The sequence below is a fragment of the Theropithecus gelada genome, chromosome 5 (assembly GCF_003255815.1).
Source record: "Theropithecus gelada isolate Dixy chromosome 5, Tgel_1.0, whole genome shotgun sequence".
NCBI lineage: Eukaryota > Metazoa > Chordata > Mammalia > Primates > Cercopithecidae > Theropithecus > Theropithecus gelada.
In genome coordinates this window covers 156,452,185-156,460,462 of record NC_037672.1, presented here as the reverse complement: position 1 = coordinate 156,460,462, position 8,278 = coordinate 156,452,185, and the positions used below count along the sequence as shown (strand labels likewise).

At 42.1% G+C, this 8,278-nt stretch overlaps 2 pseudogenes; both read left to right on the top strand.

Moving 5' to 3' along the window:
• The first annotated feature begins 4,657 nt into the window (after window positions 1-4,657).
• Window positions 4,658-4,744, top strand: LOC112625670 (annotated as a pseudogene).
• A 347-nt stretch (window positions 4,745-5,091) lies between these two features.
• On the top strand, window positions 5,092-5,233 carry LOC112625671 (annotated as a pseudogene).
• Window positions 5,234-8,278: the final 3,045 nt, after the last annotated feature.

The window sequence follows — 8,278 nt, the reverse complement described above, 5'->3', positions numbered from 1 at the left end:
ATCCTAGGAGGAGTTCTGGAGCTGGGATAGCCCTTCAGGGTTGGCCTGCAATGGAAGCAACAGAGTCTAGGCTTTTATGTGTCCTACATGGGCCAGCATTAGGCAAAAGTTTCCCCAGACAGGGGAAGTGGCTTGGATTAGAGGGCTTCTACTGGCAAGGAAAATTCCCAGAGAGACGCTCAGCTATGAACCATCACCAGCCAATAGTCCTTGCAGCTGGGGAATAAGTGCTTCTGTCCTGAAAGGTACAGCTGGGAAGCACACCCATTCTTTGTACCATTTAGATCTGCTTGCATCATATAGTAAGTGCACCACCCACTTCGCTCATCTACCAGCCTACACAGGAAGAACTCCTTTAGAATATTAGTTGGTCATCTTTTCTGGAGAAACTTACAAAAGAACAAATTCCAGCAAACATTGCAGCTAGTGTTGAGACTCTAACTGGTATTCCTCTTCTTCCTCATCTGCCACGCAACCTCACAACTATGTGGCCAAAATAGCTTACCTCTTGAGGCAACCCAGACCCTCATCCCTGAGGAATCTGAGTCCTTACACGCCAGGCGCTTTTCAGTAGATGGTTGCTGTACTTGGACATTTATCATTAAAACTGACCAGGGAAGTATCAAGAGATGCCACAGTGGATCATCTGAATGTTAAATGGGTTCTTCCCTGCTGCTATCATGTAGCTGCCACTCTACCTCATCTTAGTGATCAAGATTAACTTTCTTGCCAATATCCTCTTTGTCTACTGGTCTCTTAACACAAGAAATCCAAAGTGACTAGGTGGTATCCATTGCTGAAAGTTTAAAGGAGTTCTTTCTGTATTTCCTGATGGAAATGTTCAATACCTAAAATTGCAGGAACAGGAAGTACAAACTCTCCAAGCGGATCATTGAAAGTTATTACAAACAGGGTCACTTCTACTTCACAAATCACTCACTGTCTTATGGTATATAATATATCCTGGAGAACAGTGCCTTATCCTCACAGGGTTTCATCTTGAAGCTGGCACCTGAGATGAGCTTCAAAGTCCATTCCATCACTCTATTGGGCAGGCTATTCTGTGTGGCATGGTATGTTAAAGGACAATTGTGTCCTGTGGCCATGTGCCCACTGTCTTCCTACTTTACCATAAAGTGGGTCCTTAGGTCTACAGTGATGACACAGAGCACCATGTTGGTAGATCAAACATTGTATAAGCCCTCAGACAGTGAGGACCTGCAAACAAGAAAAGGAAAAAAGCAAATCTATATTTAGAATATGTATCATCTCAAAAAAAAAAAAGAACATGTGTCATCTCATCATTTCCGGTTAAGATGAATAGTTGTCTCTTCCATGTTGGAAAGAGTTTGATGTCATCGAGCTGCCAACAAGTGGTTTATTGTTCCCCTAAAGAGAGAGTACAGCCAGGTGCCGTGGCTCACACCTGTGATCCCAGCACTTTGGGAGGCCAAGGCGGGCAGATGACTTGAGGTCAGGAGTTTGAGAACATCCTGGCCAACATGGTGAAACCCCGTCTCTACTAAAATCACAAAAATTAGCTGGGTGTGGTGTCTTGTATCTGTAATCCCAGATACCTGGGAGGCTGAAGCAGGAGATTCGCTTGAACCCTGGAGGTGGAGGTTGCAGTGAACCAAGATCGTGCCATTGCACTGCAGCCTGGGCAACAAGAGTAAAACTCCAACTCAAAAAAAAAAAAAAAGACAGAGAGAGAGAGAGAGCTATACTAGGAGCTCAGTGTTTATTTCTGTGGCTGACATATCGGACATTGAGCAGCAACAGTAGCTAGATCAGCCTCTGTGAGTGGCAGCCCAAGCTCTGGTGCCCAAGCATAGCCTTCACCTCTGTAACAATGGCTATTCTATTGTGCCTTCTGTGGAGTAAGGAATGACAGAGCCTGGCTGACATCGACTGGCAGGCCATTCTGTCTACTTGGTTGTTACTATCTCTTTCATAGTGGATGTTCTCTAGTGGACATTAACAGAGACACAAAGATCTTTATACTTTGTGCCTAATTCCACATGCTCAGATATCCTTGTTCCTGATTTTCCAATCTTTCTTCTTTGCAGCACCTGCTTAAATCGCAAGCCATTCACCATTACCCAGGAATCTAGATTTATCTTTACTGGAGGTGTCACACAAATGTTGACCACTGTGGACATTTACTTTTATTGATATTGTGAGAGCCTCACCTGAGTGGTGTGGTAATGAAGCAGCAGGCTACTCTCAGCTTGCATCCATATACTAAGCCAGTTTATCCATAAACTAAGTTAGGCCTTTTTCTTCTTCAGTTAGCTGGTCATAAAAGATCCTCCACAGGGCCAGAAGAGTAAGCTGAGGAATTCATGCCAGTGCAAGAGTGGTGATGCTGACATGGGGTTCTAAGTTTACTTGTGCCTTCTGCACCAGCTCATGACATATCTAAAATGTACTGCTTCCATCTTTCGCCAAATTATTGTTGATCTTGTCCAGCAATGACTTGGTGGATCTAATCAAACCTAGCCCATAATGGGTGACCCTGACACAGGTTCAGAAACTCCATCTCTACAAAGGCCCAGTAGAATGCCAGGAGTTATTATGGAATAATACATGATTCTCTCCTACAGATAACCCCTCAGAGTTGTCCCAGATAGAGGCAAAGTAGCCAGACATTTTACCTCCATATCAAACAGCTAAGAGATAGAGGTAGGAGATGCAATCTTGAATAATGCAGCTCGCTTCTGCTGAGGGCAGTTCCTGTGGAGGGACTCAGCTTGAATTGTGGGCAGCCAACACTCCCAGCAGCTAGGGGAACGTGACTGTCAGTCCAACATAGGGGATATGTGTGGCACACCACAGTATCCACCGCAAGTAGCATGAGTCAGACCTCTTTCTTGCTACAAAACTAGCCTAAAACTACAATGTAAAATGTACTGTTTGCATTTGAGATGTGCATCAAAAAAACAACAGACTCGTGACTATGCCCAAACAAAAGTTCGCCAGTTCAGAGAGAGAAGGAGTAGACTTTGAAATTCCATGTTTAATGAATCACTCAACAATGTTGAATTTCTCTAGCGTAAGGTACATACAGGGAATTAAAGCAGTAGTAAGACAGCCTGAATTTGTTATTGTGAGCTGTTTGAGTTAGTGGTAGCAACGGTATTATTTTTATAACTACAGTTATACTTCTTTCTATAGGCCTGTTCTTGAAATTTATCCTAATGGTTAGGAATTCATACTTAAAATGTTTTCATACAGACAATTCCAACTTAAAGCAAATTCTATTTCAAAGTTTCATGCGAAACTCAAAACTCTATAGAGACAACGCTATGGCTAGTGATCAGGGCCCTGAGGCCAGTTCACTAAAGCCTAATACTAAAAAAGAATTACAAAACAATAAACCACAATCTACAATGAAATTCCTGTAACAAAAAGTGTCTTAAAAGGAATGATGGAAGAGCCTGGAAGCAGTAAGAAACGGACACATTTTCTGAGTTGTAAGAAAGAAAGGTGGGGTGTAGTATAGGCAAAATTATCTTCTCTCGCATCTCATCCTGTTCCCAATTTTAGGCATAACTATTTTATTTGACTGTTCTTGGTGTTCCCTTGAGCACTTTATACAGCCTTCTACTGGCATTTACCTCAATATTTTAATACCTTATTTAAATGTCTGCCTTTTTATGTACTCAGTTCCCAGCATCTTTCTAAAGCATTTTATGTATTAAATATACCCCTGATAAAAGAATGAGTGAATAAATAAAGACATCAATAAAAAGAGCTCATTACCCCGGAGGCACTACCCTGGTCCTCTTGGCACTTGAGAAATGGCACCTAGAATTTCATCAACGTCTTCCTTAGAATGAAAAATTGAAAGCTGACGAGCCACATTTTTTTCAGAAGCACTTACTAACTTGAATTTTCTACAGGGCTATTTTCCTTCTTCTGTGATTTTATATCAGACACAAGGATAGCAGCCCAAAGACCAGTGAGGATCCCGCCTCTGTCCCTCCTGCTGCCAAGACAGTAGCAGCGTAGAAACAGAGCAATTCTAGAAATCTAAGAACTGAGATTTTTCACAATGAACCATTTTCCTGGTACAAGTGCATATTTTTAAGCTTTACCAGCTCCCAGCCCCATTCTGATGATACATACAGAGTGCATGCCATTGCAGCTACAATGACGTTAGGTTCAAGGTGAAACTTTTAAAGGACAATCTAAAAATTTCTCCATATTACCACATTTGTACTGTTTCAACATATATATGGTTCTTATTCTTCTATCCCAAAATTCAGCTGGAATTGCCTCTCTCTTAAAATTCAAACAAGTGTAGTCTAAATTCCTACACCATTCTCTTCTACTCCCAGAGGAAATTTTCTGCCCCTCCCAATTTCACTTGAAATTCTTTAGAAAGAGGGAGAAGAACACTTCTATTTACAAATATTATATGTTCCTACTTTGTTCTGGCTTCAAGTTATTTTGAGCTCCATTAGCTGGGTTGAAGGATCCTTTCATTGTATACTTCACATGAGTCCAATCACCACTTCCTTCCCCACATGAAATACCAACAAACTGAAGACTGGGCATAAGGTCAGACTTTTACTACATTCTGGGAAGGGACAGGACTATGTTTCAGTGTCCAGCCAGCTAAATTAAAAACTAGATGTAAGATGCCCATACTAAGACTCTACTTTCAGGGATCATTTCTATAGTCCATTCTTAGAGAAGTTTTTCTGAAAGTGTAGAGCAGCAGCGCCCAGTCCCTGGGCAGCTGACCAGTACAGGTCCGTGGCCTATTAGGAACCGGGCCACACAGCACGAGGTGAGCGGCAGGTGAGCCAGCATTCCCGCCTGAGCTCTGCCTCATTAGATTCTCAGAGGAGCGTGAACTGTATTGTGAATGGTGCATGCCAGGGATCTAGGTTGCACGTTCCTTATGACCATCGAATGCCTCATGATCTGAGGTGGAACAGTTTCATCCTGAAACCAGCCCCCCAACCCAACCTGTAGAAAAATTGTCCTCCACAAAAACAGTCCCTTGTGCCAAAAAGGCTGGGGACCGCTGAAGAGCACCGAAACCAGGAGGAGGAGCGAGGAGGAGGAGCGAGGAGGGGGAGCGAGGAGGAGGAGGCACAGGGTTCCCCCTGAGAGCCAGGCTAGCTCTTGGTGTTGCTTTGCTGCAGGTGCCCTTTGCCATTGAGGATTGTTTTTCTCTTCCTCCGGGAAAGTAGGAGGGAGAGGACACAGTCTGAGTGGTTCCCGTTTTAACATTTAAAAAAAAAAAAAGTTTGAATGCTTTTTAAAGATGCTCGTACTGTAAATACCCCTCACTGTGCCCACTTCCTCAGCTCACTGCACTCACCATGTACATTCTTGGCTCTTGGCTTTCTCGCTACAGCTGAGCTTCTTTTCCCAGTCCAGTCCCCGGCAACCTCCAAATTCTTGTTTTATTAATAAAGTCAGTTTAGAATTTTTTTTTCTCATTCCTACACTTTCCAAGCCTTTCCCTGGTGTTTATCTTTCATTCACAGGCAAACAACTCATCTATTCCAAAAAGGAATTCTGAAACTTCCTTAGGATTCGCTGGGATTTTAAATAGCAAATTGTTTTTCCTGCACACACAGACTAGCTGAGTACAAAAGACAACTCTCAAGGGGTTCCCCTCTCACCAGGTTTCCACCCTGCTAGGAATTTCTGCACACCTGGGAGCACAGGGCAGCCATGTGATTTTTCCCCAATCCCGCCCACCGCTCATAGGTCCTCAAGAGAACACCTAATCCAAGCGGGAGGAACTCAATTTTCTCTCCCAGAAATTGGTATCAGGAATTAAACACCGGGACCTGAAATCAGAGACAAAGTCACATTGAGGCCAGCACTCAGAGAGAAGGGCAGCCCACTCCCACTGCCAAGCTCCTGAGGGTCCTGACTCCCGTCCTCCTCAGGTGACGTTGACCTGCTCTTTTCAGCACCCAGGGGATACTCCAAAGTCCCTTCACTGCTTCAACTAGGTAGTGTTCATTTTTATTACTTTTACCTGAAAGGACTTTAAGAATAGAGACCTTCAGACAACCCCACAAAGAAAACCATACAAGCTCTCGGGGAAAGATAGTCAGCAAAAAATTTTTAGAACATTCAGGTTAGCCTGTGTCCTCTGATCAAGGAGGTAGTCAGCAGTTATTGCCAGAAAATGAAATGACCATGAATTCTCTTACAGGTAGATGCATTCATTTTACAAAACAACCCAAGACACCTGGTTACATATAACAATGAAATGACCAAATTCAGTGGCTTTCACTTACTTCTAGAGGAGTCAGTAATTCATTCCAGGAAAGGTATGGAATTAAAATTGTCATTACAGCACAGCAAAGCAAGACCTAGGAATGCCTATCCCCCACTACCACATTCCCTGAGAGATTTGGGGTGGGGGTGGGGGATTGTCTAAAAGTTTTCTTTTTCTAAAATTTAGTGGTTCCCTAGAATCTGTCACTTCCAAGAAGAGACTGAAATGCTGCTCTTCAGTCTGTGACCTATTACAAAGATTAAACCAGCTGTGTACATAAGGCTGTTTTCTCTGTTAATCAAGTTATCGTTCCTCCCATGCCCTTGAATCTCAAAGTGAAACTTATAAATAATCTGATCTTAACATTTAAAATATGCACTCTCCTTCTGCCTGCCAGAAGGTAATGAGCAGTCTAAAGTCACTCAGCCTGGATTTCCTCTCCCTAATTGCCCTAAAAATTAAATAAAAAGCTTCCTGCATCCCTTCTGCTGCTCAACAAAAACAGGATAAAATACAGCAAATTCTAATAAGCCGGTGCGCGTGAAGTTTTCTTCCTTGACACCACATTTACATTCCCTTCCAAACAGCACTAACTTCTCTGCCTCTTTATCTCCATAGAAATCAAATCGCTGTATTCAAATTCATGTTGCAGAGAGAAATTTCTTCTATTAGAAAAAGATTGTCTTCCATTTTGCAGTAAGGAGTTTTTTGTTTTATTTCTCTAATGCAAGATAGAAGAAGGGAGAGAAGGGAAGCTTGAATTACAGGACTATTTAAGCCATAATATTTAATTTCAAACTTTGTCCTTTACAACCAGTTACCTCAGCTGCCATCTCTCTCCTGTTCCCTCATTTTCTGCTGAAATTGATCTCATTGTTCTTGTCTGAATAAAAAGGCCCAGGCTCGGGGCATTTCAATTGGCTTCAGCTCAAGAATAAAAGATTGCTTTAAAAGTGAAAATCATGGTTTTTTGCCAATTCAAATCACATTACTCATATCCCTCCCAGGCCAGTCAGGACAGTCTGGGCTGCACCCTTCAGGATCCGTACACACCGCTAAGAGGTCGGGCAATTTGCCACTTCACTGGCAATCTCCCTGGCTGCATGACCCGTGGTTTGATGGGGAGACCTCAGAAACCTGCTCAGAGGGGTCCTCAATTGGCAACATCAGGAGAAGCACTCCATAGTTCCATGTAATGTCGCAAAGGGGCAACTTTTGCACTTGACTTTATTAGCCACCTAAATATAAATACTGTTATTTATCACCAATCTATAAGAGAAAATGGATATATGAGCTTATTTGGAAAGTAAGGCCTTCAGAGCACCTCAGAAAAAACTGATGTCACTGGAGCACTGTTTCTGGAGTCCCTGCTGGAGAAATATAGTGCACCTGTGACAGTGCTACTACAAAGCTTCCTGTGTTTCCTCTAATAGTAATCCCCTCTCCTCCTCCTCTCCCTGTAATCATAATCCCATCGTTTCCTCCATTCTCCCCTCATAAACATCCAAACAGGTCTTTCCTGTTTTGATTAATATGCTCTAAACAGGTAGTGAACTAGCAAGAATTCAGAGAATGAGAAATGGTCATTTCAATTAGCATCAGGTAAAGCAAATTAAAAGGATAACGATTGGGAAACCAGAGTGAAAAGCCCACAGGAGCTTGTTGTTCTATTGATGTAAATTCTCTGTAAGTGTGAGATTATTTCAAAATAAAATATTATAAAAATAGTACCATATTCATATAATACATAATTCATATTCAAAAACAGCATATAATACAACTTTGTTCTCACCAAAAATCTAATAAAGTCAATATTTGTAGAGGTCAATTGAACAATAGAATGTCTCAGGAAGAGAAAAATATTCAGGATTGAAATAAGGGGGGAAAAAATCACCCCTGAGTTACAACATGTAAACAGATTAACAGTTTTACTATAGATATTTATTCCTGGCTTTAGTTTATGAGTCTAGTTTCAAGGCAACCGCCACAGGGAGGTTGCCACCGAGTTCTGTTTGTGAGTCT